Source organism: Mercenaria mercenaria, unplaced genomic scaffold (assembly GCF_021730395.1).
Source record: "Mercenaria mercenaria strain notata unplaced genomic scaffold, MADL_Memer_1 contig_4915, whole genome shotgun sequence".
Taxonomy (NCBI): Eukaryota; Metazoa; Mollusca; class Bivalvia; order Venerida; family Veneridae; genus Mercenaria; species Mercenaria mercenaria.
This window is the reverse complement of record NW_026463183.1, coordinates 1-18,101: the sequence shown is the minus strand read 5'-3', so window position 1 is coordinate 18,101 and position 18,101 is coordinate 1. Positions and strand designations below refer to the sequence as shown.

General features: G+C 34.6%; 1 protein-coding gene across 1 annotated transcript in view; it reads right to left on the bottom strand.

Annotated features, from left to right (window-relative positions):
- The window catches only part of LOC128554300 (uncharacterized), a gene marked incomplete at its 3' end in the record, with an annotated part of 61,201 nt that extends 44,762 nt beyond the window's left edge, over positions 1-16,439 (bottom strand). The window contains exon 1 of the mRNA XM_053535558.1: positions 16,258-16,439. The remainder of the gene's footprint in view (positions 1-16,257) is intronic.
- Positions 16,440-18,101: the final 1,662 nt, after the last annotated feature.

The window sequence follows — 18,101 nt, the reverse complement described above, 5'->3', positions numbered from 1 at the left end:
GAAAATAAACGGACCAGCAATACTAATAGAGATGTGCCACAGTTGTACTATTTAACTGTCTCTAACCAAATAACAAAAGCGATGTTTGCCAACGGGTACTTATCTTATTCGATTTGATAAGAGTTAAAATATTGTGAAATAATGTATCTTTTGCTGCATAAAGTTGTCTCAGGATAGCCTTGTCGCTTGCAATGTCTAAAAATCTGTCTCTTCCTCTGTTAATTCTTCAAACATTTCGTCGCATAAAACTCTCTCTTTAATACCTTATTGTGAACAGGTTTTTTTCTTGATATTTTGGTGCTTGAAGTTCGAGTTAGCCGTCTTTTTTTTATTTTCTTTGTGTGTGTGTTGTTTTTTTTTTATTATTACATGTATTCACTTTGAGGAAATGAAGAAAACAAACGCTCTTAATCGTTTGTTTGATGACACGTCTCTATTAGTATTGCTGGTCCGTTTATTTTCTTTCATTGGTGTCTGTTTCATTTATATTTTCATTTTTGAGCTGCGACCATAAAGGTTTATTACGTCGTTTCAGTGTTTTATGGAGGACAAATAAAATATTGTTTTTTCCCTGGCTAATTTTATCGTTCTCTGTGATTTATCTCTCTGAAAATTAATGACCGCTACACCAGAAATATGAATGAAAATATATACAAACAACTGATCCATACTTTTATCATGGACCAAATTTTATTTAAATTGTATGAACAGCTCAAATGCACAACAAATCAGTAATGAAATCGCAATGTATTGGTTTTATGGAACTAAAAAGTAACAACTGTAACTATACTGATTTAAAGAGTCAACCCGATTTTGGTATGCTGCTCAGTTACATTCGTGGAGGAGATAAATATCCGTGAACTGGTTTTTGTTTTTACGAACTATTATTATTATTTACTTAATGATATTGTTCGATGTTCATCCTTGCTTTATGTATTTGCGTTGGTGTTTTTTGACAATGTCCTCAAAAAGATGTTAAATGTTAAGCTAACATAAAAATGTAAAAGTATAATATATAAGAAACAGCGGGATCATTATAATAATATAAAACTCTCTAAATTTATTCATTGTTAGGCTTTAATGACTGGTTTTAAGACGGATAAGACTTCGCAAGTAAGACACAGAACGGTATCCACTTGAATGCGTTGCAAAGCGACCCACTCGAAACGGCGTTGCATTAGGTTTTCGGCCTATTTTTTGGAAACAACGCAGTCAATTCTATGAAAATACACACGCTTTGTTTTAAGAGGTAGCCCTTTATATGAAAAGTGTTTGAACAGTTACTTGTTCCCAATATACACTATATTTGAGGCGACATTGTCAAAAACTGTAAAAAATCTCCTTCCCCCGCCGGACTGTACAGAAGTGTTTGAATAAACGGTACAAATCTCAGCTAAATGGACATATGTGCTAAAACATAGACACATTTGCGCTCCAGGTGCACCCATCGTTTTCATTTGATACGTTATTTAACAGGTAGAAATTCCTTTAAACCATACTTACAATACAGAAAATTTGTAGTATCGGCCATATTTCTCCATCTGATCGGCGTAAAATTCACCGCTCAAACAACGTTGGAACCACTTGATCTGATAAAGCTATGGCCAGTGTGATTTTTATGAGTTTTGAAAGCATTGTAAAAAATAAAGTCATTCATGTGAAATTTAACAAGTGTTTTGTTAGTGATGTCAGGTTCCAATGTACTGTCTGTAGATAAATCTAATTTTTTAAAAAGGTTTTGGGAACAAAATATACAGGCATTGAACTGTGAAAAGCACATAATGCTCTTCTCCCCGTTCACATATATTTCATCCACAAGCTTAAAAAATCACTGACCAGAGTTTATTACTAGGAAAAAAAAACTATTGGCTATGAATTATCAATAAAGATCAAAAAGGCTCCTTCTACCATTCCTGTTGTATACCAGTACAGCTAAAAGATTAACCATAAAAATGTCATAGACTGTTAACTTAGCAATTCAGTAAATAAAACAGGAGTTTTCGAGAATTTCGGCAAAAAGTGATTTTTTCTGGGTAAAATTCTCATCACTAACTTTTAAAGATGGCTAGTCTTTTGGGTTTTAAACAAGCTTTGTACATGTAAATGATTTTCATTCCCCCATACCAGACGACTATCATAGCAGTATTTTTGCCTTAAAGTTGGACACATTCTTCCTTCAAAAAAGAACCGTAACTGTAGAGTTTTCGCATGTCAAGATTTAATCTCAATTCATTCTAAGACATTCATTCAGAAATCACGAATTATCATCAATTCTTAAAATTTTGATAGATCTTAAAGAACATAAACTTCTTAAAACGGATCCATAATTCCAGATAATTTCAGCAGCACTCCTTTAATTTTCAAGGGGCACTGGTGATTTTTCAAGGGAGCTCTGCCTTCTAGGTAGCACCTAAGTTCATATTAAAAAGATAATCAGATAATTTGTTTGTTTGTTTGTTTTGGGTTTAACGCCGTTTTTCAACAGTATTTCAGTCATATAACGGCGGGCAGTTAACCTAACCAGTGTTCCTGGATTCTGTACCAGTACAAACCTGTTCTCCGCAAGTAACTGCCAACTTCCCCGCATGAATCAGAGTTTAATCTGTTTTCATATATACACCACAGGAGTCTGAAATTCTATTAATAAGACCATAGAAGTCTATCTTTACAAAAAATACCCCTATATATATAAAATATTATTGTTCCTTCTCAAGAGAGAAGGAACACTTATGGTGAACATGTCACACTTGACTGAGCATGTAATGGATACAAGGGTATTGTCAAAGGAATCCGATTTCCCGTAGGGCGCCGCCATCTTGGACTGATGCATATTCATTACAGATAGCCTCTGGCCCAATATGTGTTTATGCATAACTTCTGCTTCGGTACGGTGTAGGGCCTTTTACAGCACAGGACACCGGGGGGGAGTGCGCTAGTAATACTGAGGGAGGGCAGACTTAAAGCCCTCAACTATCTGTGCGCCGACTATCTCACTTGACAGATGGTTCCAATCCACAGTCGTGTTAATGAAGAAAGAATTTTTATACTGTTCAGTTTTTGCAATTTTTATTATAAGACCACGGTGGTTATTCACTATATATCTATCCACTATGTTTTTTGTATTAAAATTTGGGTCACTACTAGTTTTAATTTGTCTCTTGCTTCTAGCTGGTTTGATGAACTCGTCGGGTGGTATAGCTGGTACCAACCCCTCGACCACTTTATATAGGAAGACGAGTCGGTTGGATCTACGACGATCTCGTAAGGGTGGAAGATCCAGTTCTTGTAGCATCCTTGTCATGCACCCTTCGTTGTTGGTTTTGTAGTCATTTGTTATAAAACGTGCTGCTTGACGTTGCACCCTTTCAAGCTTGGTAATATCTTTTTGTAAGTATGGGTCCCATATAATGGCTCCGTATTCCATCAATGACCTAACCAGTGAAATGTATGCTGTTTTCTTACAGTCTTTAGTACAATTTCTAAGATTTCTACGTAGAACCGCCATGGTGGAATTGGCTTTCTTAGCAACTTTAGTAATATGTGATGACCATGTAAGATCATCGCTGAGTGTAAGGCCTAAATAAGGATTTTCAGAAACTTGTTTCAAGATGACATTACATAACGTGTAAAAATGTGGTGATTTATTATTAACACTTAATAAATAACACTTTTTGGCATTAAAATGCATGCCCCATTTAGCAGCCCAGTGTTCAAGTTCAAATAGATCATTTTGTAATATTTCATAGTCCTTTTGGGAACGAATTTTTCTGTACAGTAAACAGTCATCTGCAAAAAGTCTAACTTGGGATTGCACTGATTGCGGTAAGTCATTTATGTGACACAAGAATAAAAGAGGTCCCATCACTGTGCCCTGTGGCACACCAGAGTCTACTGTAGCTTTCTGGGAGCATTCACCGTCGACAACTACCCGCATGTGTCTGGTGGTTAGAAAGTTCTTTATCCATGTATGTATAGGGCCTTCAATGCCAAAACTTTGTAATTTGTGTAATAACTCGTCATGAGGGACAGTGTCGAAGGCTTTAGAAAAATCCAATATTATAACATCTGTTTGATGACCTTCATCATAGTTTTTCAATAAGTCTTCCATGGTTACAAGAAGTTGGGTTTCACACGAATAACCTGACCTAAATCCATGGTTTAAATTAGTCAAAATATTGTTCCGTTCTAGATGATTAAGAAGATGTTTATATATAATATGTTCCAATAATTTACATGAAACTGAAGTTAAAGACACCGGTCGGTAGTTCTCGGCAAGGTGGACATCCCCTTTCTTAAAGACGGGCGATATGTTAGCATTCACCCAGTCGTCCAGCAAGTTCCCTGTGCTTATTGAGGCTTGAAATATAGACGTCATACCAGGAGCAAGTTGTTTAGCACAATTTTTCAAAAGTACATTTGATATATTATCCGGTCCTACGGCTTTCGAGGTTTTAATTTTTAACAAAAGTTTTTCCACACCTGGGATTGTGATTTGTAGTTTTGGAAGAGGTATCTTATTCTCTCTTTCAAGGGTAGGTAGACGTTTTCCTTCCTGTTTAGTGAACACTGAGCTAAATTGTTCTATAAGTATTTCAGCCTTATCTTTACTATCACTTAAAAGGGAAAAATTACGTTTAAGCGGTGCTGTTCCAACAAAGTCTTGAAGTTTTGATTTAACATATCGCCAGAAGGGCTTACAATTGTTTTCTTCAAAGCCTTTTTGTATAGTTTCATTGATGTAGTTCACTTCTGCTTTTTTAAATTCACGCTTACAAAGCTTCTGATAATATCTAAATTGAGTCCACTGTTTTGTTCTTTTGGCATGTGAATAGAGACGAGCCTTCCTCTTTGTCATACGTTTAAGATGCTTATTGAACCATGGGACGGTGTTTCTTTTTTTAAATATCTTGGATGGAATATATTTATCCATTATAATCTGTATATTACATTTCAAAGTATCCCACTTCTCCTGGACGGAGTGTAACTTCATATTAACTATTTTATCAGAAAGATTTTCACACGCTTGATAAATTTCAGTCCAATTGGCCTTAGAAAACAAGTAAAACCTCCTAGGTTTTTGAACATTATATACTGGTGATATATCTGAATCCGTCACTACCATCGCGTGGTCGCTTATTCCCGGTATACTGGTTGAAGTTTTAGTGAGAGAAGAATTGTTTGTAAATACCAAGTCCACCCGGGTGTAATAGTTCCAGGGTTTACCATGGAATTCCATGGGGAAAAAAAGCCTGGAGTATTCGGACTAAGTTTCCAGCCTTTTCCAGCCTAACCAAATTATCAATGCGGAAAATTTGAAAAAGCCAAGGCTGGAATATGTACCATGATATACCAGCATCCCTGGAAAATATACCATGGTAAAATCTGGAACATCTTCCAGGCTGCCAGGAATAAAATTCCTGTTTTTCCATGAACCTGGAGTATTCGGACCGTTTCTTAACCAAAGTCTGGAAAAGCCTGGAACATTTTCCAGCATAGCCTGGATTAGGCTGGAAAATGAGCCTGGTATAACCTGGAAAACATTCCAGCCTAGTTCTAAGGGCCCTGAAATAGCAAAAAGTTATACCCCATATGATTATATCCCAAATGAAAATGCTGTGTGCAGCAGGTTTTAGGTTTGATTCACGGTCTTGGACAAAGGATGATCACAAATGAGCTCCCATAAGCAGTGCATGTCCATAGGTGAGGCTAAAATTAAAAACTAAAAATTTCATCTAGGACTTCTCAACTTTATAAAACACACCAATAATCATTTACAGGTTACACATATAAAACAACAAGGTGCTGAAGTATTGCAAGGCAATACATAGTCCCCTACCGGTTTCTGTGCCACTGATTTTGGATGCAATGTAATTGTAGTTGTATCTACCCGTCAAGATTGTTCACTTGTGAAAGTTTGAAGAAAATCCTTTCAGTAATGTTGCGCCCTCTTGATATAATTCCTTTTCATCTGAACTCCAAACAATGATTTATTCAGCGACAAATCACTGAATGAGATATATTATTTCTTAAATAATTTTCGCAATTACATCTTCAGTACAGTGTAAAATATGTCATTATTTTCAACTTAATTAATGTCACTGCTGGTCCAGAAATTTTCTGCCAGTGTTTGCCACCACCAATGTAGATTGCCACAGTTTTTCACTAACCACCACAAAGCCATCATTTGCCACCATTTGCTCCACTGCTATGACCTGTTGAAATAATGAATCACTAGATATTAAACCATTTTATTTACTTGTACATTCCAGTTTATTTTGTTGAAATGGGTAAATATTAGACAAAGACTATCATAAGTAGGTGGACTAGACTAGATTAGCCGCAAGACTGATAATAAAGAACTTGTCACAAAATTGAAAAAAAATGTAATTTTTAAAAATTTATGTTATTGTGACAAATGCCAGTCTAATTTACAGATTTTAATATTATCATATGATATTGGACCTTAGATAATTATAGACTGGCTCTAATCACAATTCTAACTAGAACTGTCACAGGAGTGACTCATACCCCCACCATACGGTCTTGTCACAGAAGAATGTCAACCATAAGAAATCTTAAAAATACTTTGGAGTACTTCATCCTGGGCTTCCACATATAAGTAATACTAGTATAATACTAGTATAGTAATACTTGTAAATATATTAAATTTCTAATATTAGAGATACACTAAAAGTGAATATAAAAAGTGTCGTACCGACCCTTGTTACCACAGAAAAATGTTTTTTTTACTTTTTACATAGGACTTATAATAAAAAAGTTAGAAAAATACCTAAAATATTGAAAATCTAAAAATAGGATTTCTAAAAAGTGACTAATTCCTGGAATTTAAGGGGAAAAAACTCAGTACAAAAGTTTAAAAAAGGTTACTTCCCTTTGGCTCTAAGCCAATCAGAATGAGATATAGTGAAAATACATCAAAATTAACCTTAAACTCTAGGTAAAAGGGGACACAATTCAATAAAAATTAGTGTCAGAGTTATGCACCTTGTGTCACATGATGTGGGTGATGAGGTGGAACATCTATTTTAAGTCTGAATCTAATCCATTCAGTAGTAACTGAGATATAGTGAAAATACATCAAAATTAACCTTAAATTCTAAGTGAAAAGGGGCATAATTCATGAAATATTGGTGTCAGACTTATGCACCTTGTGTCACATGATGTGGGTGATGAGGTGGAACATCTATTTTAAGTTTGAATCAAATCTATTTTGTAATAATTGAGATATAGTGAAAATACATCAAAATCAACCTTAAATTTAAAGTAAAAGGGGGCATAATTCATAAAAAATTTATGTCAGAGTTAAGCACATCATCTGGGTGATGAGTTGGAACAACTTTTTTAAGTTTCAATCAAATCCATTTAGTAATAACTGACATATAGTGAAAATACAACAAAATTAACCTTAAATTCTAAGTAAAAGGGGACATAATTCATGAAAACTTGGTGTCAGAGTTATGCACCTTGTGTCACATGATGTGGGTGATGAGGTGGAACATCTATTTTAAGTTTGAATCAAATCCATTTAGTAGTAACTGAGATATTGTGAAAATACATCAAAATCAACCTTAAATTCTAAGTAAAAAGGGGCATAATTCATAAAAAAATGGTGTCAGAGTTATGCACCTTGTGTCACATGATGTGGGTGATGAGGTGGAACATCTATTTTAAGTTTGAATCAAATCCATTTAGTAATAACTGAGATATAGTGAAAATACAACAAAATTAACCTTAAATTCTAAGTAAAAGGGGATATAATTCATAAAAACTTGGTGTCAAGAGTTATGCACCTTGTGTCACATGATGTGGGTGATAAGGTGGAACATGTATTTTAAGTTTGAATCAAATCCATTTGGTAATAACTGAGATAATAGATTTTGGGACGCGACGGGACGGGACGCGACAAAACTGACTCCTATATACCCTTCTCAAACATGTTTGGTGGGGGTATAAAAATAAAAATTCTAAAAAGTTATAATAGTCTTGGACTAGAAATGCAATTCCCATTATTAAAGATGCTACTTTTTGTTGCTGAAAATTTGAAAATCATATTAATATTGAAAAGAATTAGACTAAGTGATAAATGTAGTTAAAGATATCAGAATTAGCAAAAGAAGAAGTTACAATAAAAGTACCTATAAATAACAAAAAGCTGCTTAATATGTGTATTTTTGCTAAATTTTCGATATAATGTTCTACTGTTTCAATAAAGGGTATAATGATCTATAATAATAACTAAATTATCCATAAACATTTCTTCCTGTTAAAAAATAATTTTCATATAATAACAGGTTAAAAACATTGATTTAAACCAAATATTCCCTGAATATACTGTGTAATATTGTAGTCAGCAGACTGGTAGCATTGTTTACTCAGTAGTGCCACCTGTGGAGATAACTCTACTGGCCTTATTTTTTTTTTTTTTTTTTTTTGCTCCATTTGATATTTTCATTTAAAAAGAATATCCAATTTTCCTTCTTATAAATTAAAAGCATGATAAATTAGAAATTGCAGCTGCATAATAGTTGCAGTGGAACAAAATGACATGAAGTAAAAATCATTTGTTGCATTACACGGTGAAAACTAAACCACCTGCTTCCTGTTAGAATCCATTGTTCTAGTTTTGACATTGTTAAAGGTAATCTAGATTACTGTTTGAAAATAAATAAATTTTATGAACTCACCTGGTGCATTCTGTTAATTATTGTTAACTTCCAAGATGAAATAAGCTGCACATAGTAAAATATCTAGGGAAACACTCTCCCAAATATTTACTCTATTCTGCTCTCTGTCAAAGAACTTCCTGTGTAGATTTGAAATTTTGATATTCTTGGGCAAATGTGCCATTTACAGTCAGCTAATGAAGGTAATGATACATCTATGATGTTAAAATATTTTTGAACTAGAGGAAGATTTTATTCCATTCAATCACATACTCATAAATTTTGAAGATTACTCTGATATAAAACAGAAAAAACTATGGATTACTTTTTGTGGTACATGTACAGCCCCCAGAAGTAGTTCCCTGACTTTGTTTTCATTGATTGATCTCTTGTTATGAGTTTCTAAATATAAAGCATGTGCCAGATCTTATCAGTCTGCATGAGATAATCTCCTGTAGTGAGACAAGCAATATACATTACACTGTAGTAGATTAATAGACCCAAATGATTTATCACTTATCTAGGAATCCCTTTGCCAGGTAACTTTTAATGAATTGGTGAAAAGAATTGTACTATTTCATGCAATTACTGTTGCTGCAGCTGTTGTTTTCTAGGAGAAAAAAAGCATGATATTTCAATAAATTTTAGTATTAGTTTAAAATTTCAAGGATGTGATTTTTCCTTTTTCAGCTGATTTCCTCTTTCTGGACAGAAAAATTTGAAAAAAAAATTGTCAGATTATATATAACTAACCCCATCCACTAAAAATGGCAGCTTTGCTACTGAGTAAAAGTTAAGAGAATATCACCTGCATATCATATATTATTCCATATGACTTATATACTTACAGGTACACTTGTACAGTTTTCTCTGTATGATCAATTCAGACATTCTCAACATAAAATGTATAAAAAAGTGTTAAAGATATTTTTTTGTCATATTTTATTGTCTTAATTATATTGTGCATGCTACAGACAAACTGATAGTTTTGGTATTTAGTGTGACATGCCCTTATATAGACATATATAGAAAAAATAAATGTTTACCTGATATTTAGATTCTTTGTTTCATGTCATTTAATTTGAATACCAATATGTTAAAATAAAAATAAATCATCATCAAATAATGATTTTTATAGATTTTTTCCATGTTTCTCAACTTAGAATTTTTTACTGCTTCCCACCTTACAACTGTCATGAAATTTTCTAAGTCCAGCTTTAACAGAAAAAGCTTGCGCAAGCTTGCATCTAAAAAAAAGCATGCGCAAGCTTGCAAAGCTATCGCAAGCTTGCAGAATTCTGTATGTTAATACACACAAGCTTACGTAAGCTTTCTGTAAGCTTGCAATAGTCATGATCAGCCTTTACCACCCTGGACTGAAAAAGAAGCATTTTAAATTTATTCCTCAGTTATTTTGATTAAAAAATAACTAAGTTCTTTCCATGGTGGTCTGTAAAATTTCAAAGTTTTTTCCATATTTTTCCAGCCTTAAAAATTACTAAGTTCCACTTTCCATGTTGCCATGGAATCATTTCCTGAGGTTTCCAGCCTTTTACCTCTGCTGTCCAGCCTCTTTCCATCATAGTCCAGCCTATGCTGGAAAAGGCTGGAAATAAAATTCCGCATTACATGGAAATTATACCACATTTCATGTAACAGAATATGGAAAAGTCATCATTTACCAGGGATTTCCATGGATTACCATGTAATACCAGGTATTTCCAGCATCATTTCCAGGGTGAGTATACTTTCCTGGCGAGTTGGTTGAGTATGTACCCGAGTAAGACCATGTTTGATGGATATATCAATAAGAGCTTGTTGTACTGCCTTATGAGGCGCGTTAGGTTTAACTTGTAAATTTTTCCAATCAATATCCGGGCAATTAAAGTCACCACCAAGTATAATATGTTTATTTTTCCCAGAGTTAGTCAGTTTTTCAAGCGAATTATCAAGTTGGGTTAGGTCATATAAATTCCTATGTAGCAGGTAAAATGACGATAAATACAGATCTTTCTTTCCCTTTATTTTAACTTTTGCCCACTCGATTTCACATTCCGTGATTAAATGTACTTGTTCATCCGATACTAGATCCTTTCTTACCACGATAAACACTCCACCACCTCGTGACATACGGTCATTTCTATAAAAATTATAGTTTTCAGGAAAAATTTCACATGATTTAATAGCACTTCTAGATGGTTCTTTCCCTGGTTTAACGCCTTTAATCCAAGATTCGGTGCCACATATAATGTCTGGTTTAATATATTCTATACAAGTTGCGAATTCTTGTTTATGTTCACGAATACTACAACAATTTACTGTTAATAGTCTCAAATTTGTTTTCTTTGGAAGAAAAACATTGTCACTAGTGCTAGGCAGGGTTGATCCACGGGACGAGCGACTAGATTTGGTGCGAAATAATGCACTTTGCGATGAGCGTTGAATTCCAGCATTCGGACTGCTAGAATGTAACGGAGTGAACGGTTCATTGGATATCAAAGAGTCAATGGTAGTTTCATTTTCCGATAATGGAAAGAAAATGTTTGAAGTTTTCAGTTCATAACTATTAAAAATAAAGCTATCAGTATCAATGTTTACACTATCACAAATGCAACAATGCCAAACGACTGATGAATGTTCTAAATATTCATATTCTTTTGTGTCAATATCTTCGCACGACTTGTGGTGCCATACACTGCATTCATTGCAACACACACCTTTTTGAGACCAAGTAACTGGAAGGCCACAATGTCCACAGGGAAAAATCGACCCATTCTTAGGGCCTGGATTTGATTGTATGTCCCCACACATTAAAATGACTGATATGAGTAGGTATTTATTGTCAATATTTCTAGTCGAGCTGTTCAATAATAAACTATAGCGGTGAAGTTTCCCTTTCCGGTCCGCCGAAATTTCAACAAACTTGAAAGTTCACTTTCTGACATTTAGTACTGGCAATAAAATTTGTACATAGACTACTGTAACTTTCAATATAAGGTTTGTTAACTAAATTTAGGATGAATCCAAGCAATGACAAGGATGTAAGTAGTATGCAGAAATTTCCAGACGTCGAAATCTTGGAGGCAGCCACCTTGGATTTTGGATCGCCTCGTGGTCGAGGGGAGGAAAAACCAGCTAATTTTACTTCGAAGACCCATGCATAATTAATATTTCACACTTTGCAGTTATGGTCACAATGAATACAAACCACTATACACTAAACAAGAGCTGTCCGTAAGACAGCCAAGCTCGACTATTCGAAATATTGTCACAGAAGCAGGAAATTATTACCCAAAATGTGAAATATCAAAAGAGTTTTAAGTTAGAAAGGGGACATAATTTGACCAAAATACATATCAGAGTTATGGGACTTGATGTTATCAACTAGTTTTATAACCCCGAAGAAACATGTTAAGTTTCAATTCAATATCTGCATTAGTTTTGGGGATAGTAACTTGCATGTAAAACTTTAACCAGAATTTTCTAAGTCCAAAAGGGGGAATAATTTGCTCAAAATACATGTTAAGAGTTATGGAACTTGACCCAGTGAGGTTGGTAATTGACCTAGAAAAAGAATAAATAAGTTTCAAAGCTATATGCCTTTTGGTAATAGCTGTATGTACTTGCACGCAAAACTTTAACCAGGATTTTCTAAGTCCAAAAGGGGGCATAATTTGCCCAAAATACATGTCAGAGTTATGGGACTTGGTGCTATCAACTAGTTTTATAACCCCGAAGACACGTGTGAAGTTTCAATTTAATATCTGTAGTAGTTTTGGAGATAGTTGCTTGCATGTAAAACTTTAACCAGGATTTTCTAAGTCCAAAAGGGGGCATAATTTGCCCAAAATACATGTCAGAGTTATGGGACTTGACCCAGTGAGGTAGGTAATTGATCTAGAAAAAGAAAAAATAAGTTTCAAATCTATATGCCTTTTAGTAATAGCTGTATGTACTTGCACGCAAAACTTTAACCAGAATTTTCTAAGTCCAAAAGGGGGCATAATTTGCCCAAAATGAAGGTCAGAGTTATGGGACTTGGTGCTATCAACTAGTTTTATAACCCCGAAGGCACATGTGAAGTTTCAATTCAATATCTACATTAGTTTTGGAGATAGTAACTTGCATGTAAAACTTTAACCAGAATTTTCTAAGTCCAAAAGGGGGCATAATTTGCTCAAAATACATGTTAGAGTTATGGAACTTGACCCAGTGAGGTTGGTAATTGACCTAGAAAAAGAATAAATAAGTTTCAAAGCTATATGCCTTTAAATGATAGCTGTATGTACTTGCATGCAAAAACTTAACCAAGGTGTGACGCCGACGCCGACGCCGACGCCAGGGTGAGTAGAATAGCTAGACTATTCTTCGAATAGTCGAGCTAAAAAGTAGTACTAAAAGTTATATTAACACTGCAAAATTAATTAAATAACGGAGATTTTTCTCCGTAACAAAAAAACACGACTTTTCACTCTTCGGGCATGCGCACTCCCCTCGCATAATCAATCTTTATTCCAGTCTTTAAATAGTGCAATACAACTACGTCAAATAACAGAACAAGAAGACACAATAATAAAGTTTAAATCATGTAACTCCTCGATTAAATATATCATAGTAAAGAATCGAGATTAATGAAATGAATATGCATCATCTAAAAATAGACTCCCGCCAAAACAATTAAGTAATAAAATTGTCCCTGGTCACGTGATTCATTTAGCTTAGACAATATCACACAATATCATATGAACTCCTTTTTCCCCCGCACGATCAGATACTGGAACGCCTTGCCTTATAACATCAAGGACAGTGTGAACCTTCAGTGCTTCACATCCCTTACGAAATGGTCAAAAAGCTGCGAACTTGCCGCGAACATGCTGCGAACATGCCGCGAACATACCTATTCGCAGGAAGTATTTGCGGGATATTCGCTGCTACCGCGATCGTGCCGCGATTGGTTTGATACTAGTTCGCGGGATATTCGCAGGAAGACCAATGATCGCGGCATGTTCACGAGAAGAACTCAGAAGATTATAATCTTTTGGTAAACTGTTACTGAAGAACTTTTATAAGAGCAGGTAATTGCAGATCAATTAATTTGTAACATTATCTGTAAGGTCACAGTATGAGTCTGATAAGTTAATTACAACCAGATATTCTGGACATGTTTTAGAAGGAAATCTGTGTGCATTACAGACAGTTTTCATAAGTGATTCTTAGAGGCTGATAGGAATATATACTTTTTTGTGGTAAGTCAGAAAATTTATGTTTGATATCTATACTCTTATATCTCAGTAAACTTAAGGAATTTTGAAAATGAAATAGATATGCTTAACCTTTTGCAGAGCTGTATCAGATTATCTAAAAAGAAATATAAAACTAGCTTATTTTGACAATTTCTAAGCTTCATAAGTCTGATAATTAATATGTAAAACTATGACAGATTTGTAGTGATAAATATAACTTATAAGCAGTGTGAAGAAAAACATTGGGATGAAATGAATACATGCACTCTGACACTGTTATTGAAATGACAAGTAACAGTTAAAATTCAAACATATTTTATCATTAAAACTTTGTTTAAAATGCTCCAAATATGATATGAAAAAGTTCAGACATTGACAATTTGAATTTGTTACAACCTCAGTGTTCAAGTTTATTCAATAAATTTATATCCTTGATTCCTACTAAAATTATTGGTTTTTGCACTTTTTCTGTACATGCTTTTTTGTACACAATTTCTGTAGAGATGGTTTTCAGCTAGTTTGCGGGATGTTCGCAGCAACTAGTTCGCGGGATGTTCACAGCAACTAGTTCGCGGGATGATCGCAGCAACTTGTTCGCGGGAAGTTCACAGCTACTTGTTCGCGGGAAGTTTGCGGCAGCTTGTTCGCGGCAAAACTAATTTGCACGTGAAAAGTGAACACCAAACGAACATCCCGCAAACAGTTATACCAATTGTATCAAAAGTGTTCGCGGCATGTTCGCCGGATATTCGCGGCATGATCGCAGCAAGTGTTCGCGGCAAACTATAATATTTCCGTAAGGGATCTGACCTAGACTCGCATATGTACTAATGTCATCATCCTGTTTTTATTTTTAACAAAGCTGTACATATTACTGCTCTTACTCTCTTAACACATGCATATCATGTATCATGTAACATAGCAACATGTTTTTAATAAATGCCCCGACCTCCCAGTTATGATCAGAAATTGATTGTTGGGAGTATCCCCGTAGATGTAGATGTAGATGCTTCTAACGTTTCAAATTTGTAAGTCATTTCTTTTGCGTACTTTTTTACTTCCTGATTTTTTTTCGAATCGTAAACGCATGCACGAAATTTCTTTGTGCATAGGCGTAGGAGCAGGGGGGGCCAGCGGGGGCCAGGCCCCCCCAAAGCTAGGAGAGGGGGGGCCAAAGTATAGTTTGGCCCCCCGAATATTTTGGAAAAGAGATATAAATTGCAGTCTAATATAACATTTACTTAACATCATATAATTCTTTTCAATTTGCATTTGGCCTTCCCTTGTATTCTGACTAAAAATGTCTCTTTCCATAGTGTGAGTACTGAAATCTGTACGCGCCACGCCAAGAATTGTTTACATTTTATAAAAATAATATATCATTGAGCACAATCACTACAGTTCCGGTTTGAGCGTCTGCAAAATCAATGTAGGCCTAACTATTAAGCCTGTTTACGCATGTAAACGTGATGTATTTTTTTTGTTTTTCATTGTCCATTTAAGGGAAATGATATTTCCACAACTTTATACCATAATTAGACGAATGCAGTGCTAATTGATTGTATGTCCAGGGCTTCAAGAGAAGAATGTTAAAAAATGGCACACTTAATTAGAACAATACATAATATGACTGATTAAGACAGTTCAGTGCCTAGTCGTATGTGTATCATCAGAATAACTCAATGATTGCTAAAACATTAAGGTTTGAGGGGCCTATGGCCCAATTAATCCCTGTACAAGGCTTTGAGGCTTTGTCACGAATAATGCACCGAGGATACCTTGCCGCTAACCCCCCCTCCCCCCACACACACACACACAAACCGCCGGTCGAAAAGGTTTGGCCCCCCCAAAGTTAAACTCGCTCCTACGCCCATGTTGTGTTAAGTGTGCGGGTACTCGCTGGTGTAGTCGCGTGATGAAAATATCCGGAAGTGAAATACAGACTGCAAGACAAATGCTTCCAATAGTATAATATGTTCTGCACTTGCTTATATTAAAAAAAAACAACTTTGGGTTATGATAAAACTGTTAATACTTAGATTAGTTCTTAAATAGGTCTAATTAAGTTTGCACAAAAAAATGACAAACCATATTTGTCTCATTGCATTATCAAACATTTGTAACATTATGCTAAAACAATATCCATTAAAAAGAATATTTTATATGTGCTAGAAGGAACCTTTTGGTAAGCTATCCTGGATGTACCAATTACCGGTGTATTAATGATTGATATTCCACAATACATGACATTTGATTCATATGCTTACTAAAATTAAACTCACTTTCAAGAAAAAAGCATTTTCTTTTCATTAAAAGTTAATTTTATTCACCTGGGAACAGAATTATCGTCAATAATAGGTCATGTTTTGACCTACCATGGTCGCCATCTTGGATGTTTACAGTTACCTATTACCGGTGGAATTGTGGGAAATAATGCTACTGCATTAAACTTCCATCCAGAAACACAAAAATAACAAGTAAACACAGCTTAAAGTTCGGAAGTGGCTATTCCTACGGTCCCGTAAGAATAGCCTCACAGGCTATTCCTACGGCTCTCCCGTAAGAATAGTGAAATAGCCCGCTGGTGGCTATTCCTACGGCTCTAAAGACAGTTTGTATGTCCACCTTGTATTGCATTGTACTGAATTAATTCAACTGGTATATTTTCGAACAAATTGTTTACTTTTCAGTTTCACACCCAGGGCGCCCCCTCCCAATAATTTGACCAATTAAGCTAATTCTCTTAACAATCTTTTGACAACGAGTCAATTTTAGCTGTGTCCTGCAGTTTTGTAGTTGTTTTTGAGGTTTTAACAACCACTTTTAAAAAAAAAAAAAAAAAAAAAAAACGTTGTTTAACATTTTATGGAACTGGGTTTGTTATAGGTCTGCTGACTTTCAAAATGTACGCCGCCCTAGCTCCCCACTCTAAAAATGCTTCCTACGTGCCTGACAAGCGCCTGGATTCTTCCTCTAGTACCAGAAAGACTGGAAAATCATCAAATGACACATTTTCCTGTCAATGTTATGTTAAGCATTTTCACAAACAATATGTAGCTGTCCGGCAATGAAAGCCTTAATGCATGAATATTTTATCACCACCCGAAAGAAAATGCACCTATACCTTCCAATCAAAATTTAACAGTGACTTAATGATAATGAACATGTAATGGAGGCCAAATGCAAGTGATATCAGAAAACTTATTTTTCCTTGAAAAGATCAAATTTTTATGCAGCTTCTTTAAGCCACGTCCTTTAACAAGTGCATGTACTTATTTCACATCTGCCAAATAAGTATCTATTGTGAAATTGGCGAATTCACCCAGATTATCCCCTTTTCAATAAAAACATGAAAATGTACTCAGAATGTGAAACCCCTTATCTAATGCATTGTTTTATAAGAAGACTTATAATATTTTCTACATGTGCACAAGCACAGGCAGTAATTGTGGTCTAAACTGAAGTAAAACTCTTAAAAAGAAACTTTGAAAAATTAAACAAATTCCTTGAAAAACAGTACAAACTATTATCTGATGAATTGTTCTTCCACCACTATAAACCATTTATCTACCTGGTACTAACAACATACCGGTAATTATTTGTTTTTAACCGATATTTGCGCTAAGTTCAGTGATTTGAATATTACTTCCTTTTCTTTAAAACAATGCAAAATAGCACTTACATATCTTAAAGGCAATTATCTCTAAGTGAACTGAAAAAATAAGGCAATTAATTTGGATGGCAAGATATGGGAACCACAAACTGTGGTTTGAAATGAAATGATAATAATTTTTACCAAAGTGCTCCATGTAATCTTTATGACTTTATGACTTAATTTTGCATGTCGATGACCATCAGGCAAAATCAACACCTGTGTACTTTTCGTTTCTAATTAATACTTAGTATAAGTATTTTTTCTTGAAAATTGGCATGCACACGTAGAAATATATACTTAATAAAAGCTTAAAAGGATTTTAAAAAGTATTCAACACTTTAGATTTTATGTCTTGATTTTGCCTTTTACTTGAGATTTCTTCGCAAATAAATTCTGTCCAAATCAACACCCTCAAACGTTTTTCGTGAATAAAAGCTTAAAATGATTCTTTAAAAAATCATCACTTTAAATCTATATCTTGATTTTGCCTGTCATTTAAAATTTCTGCGTATACAGTAG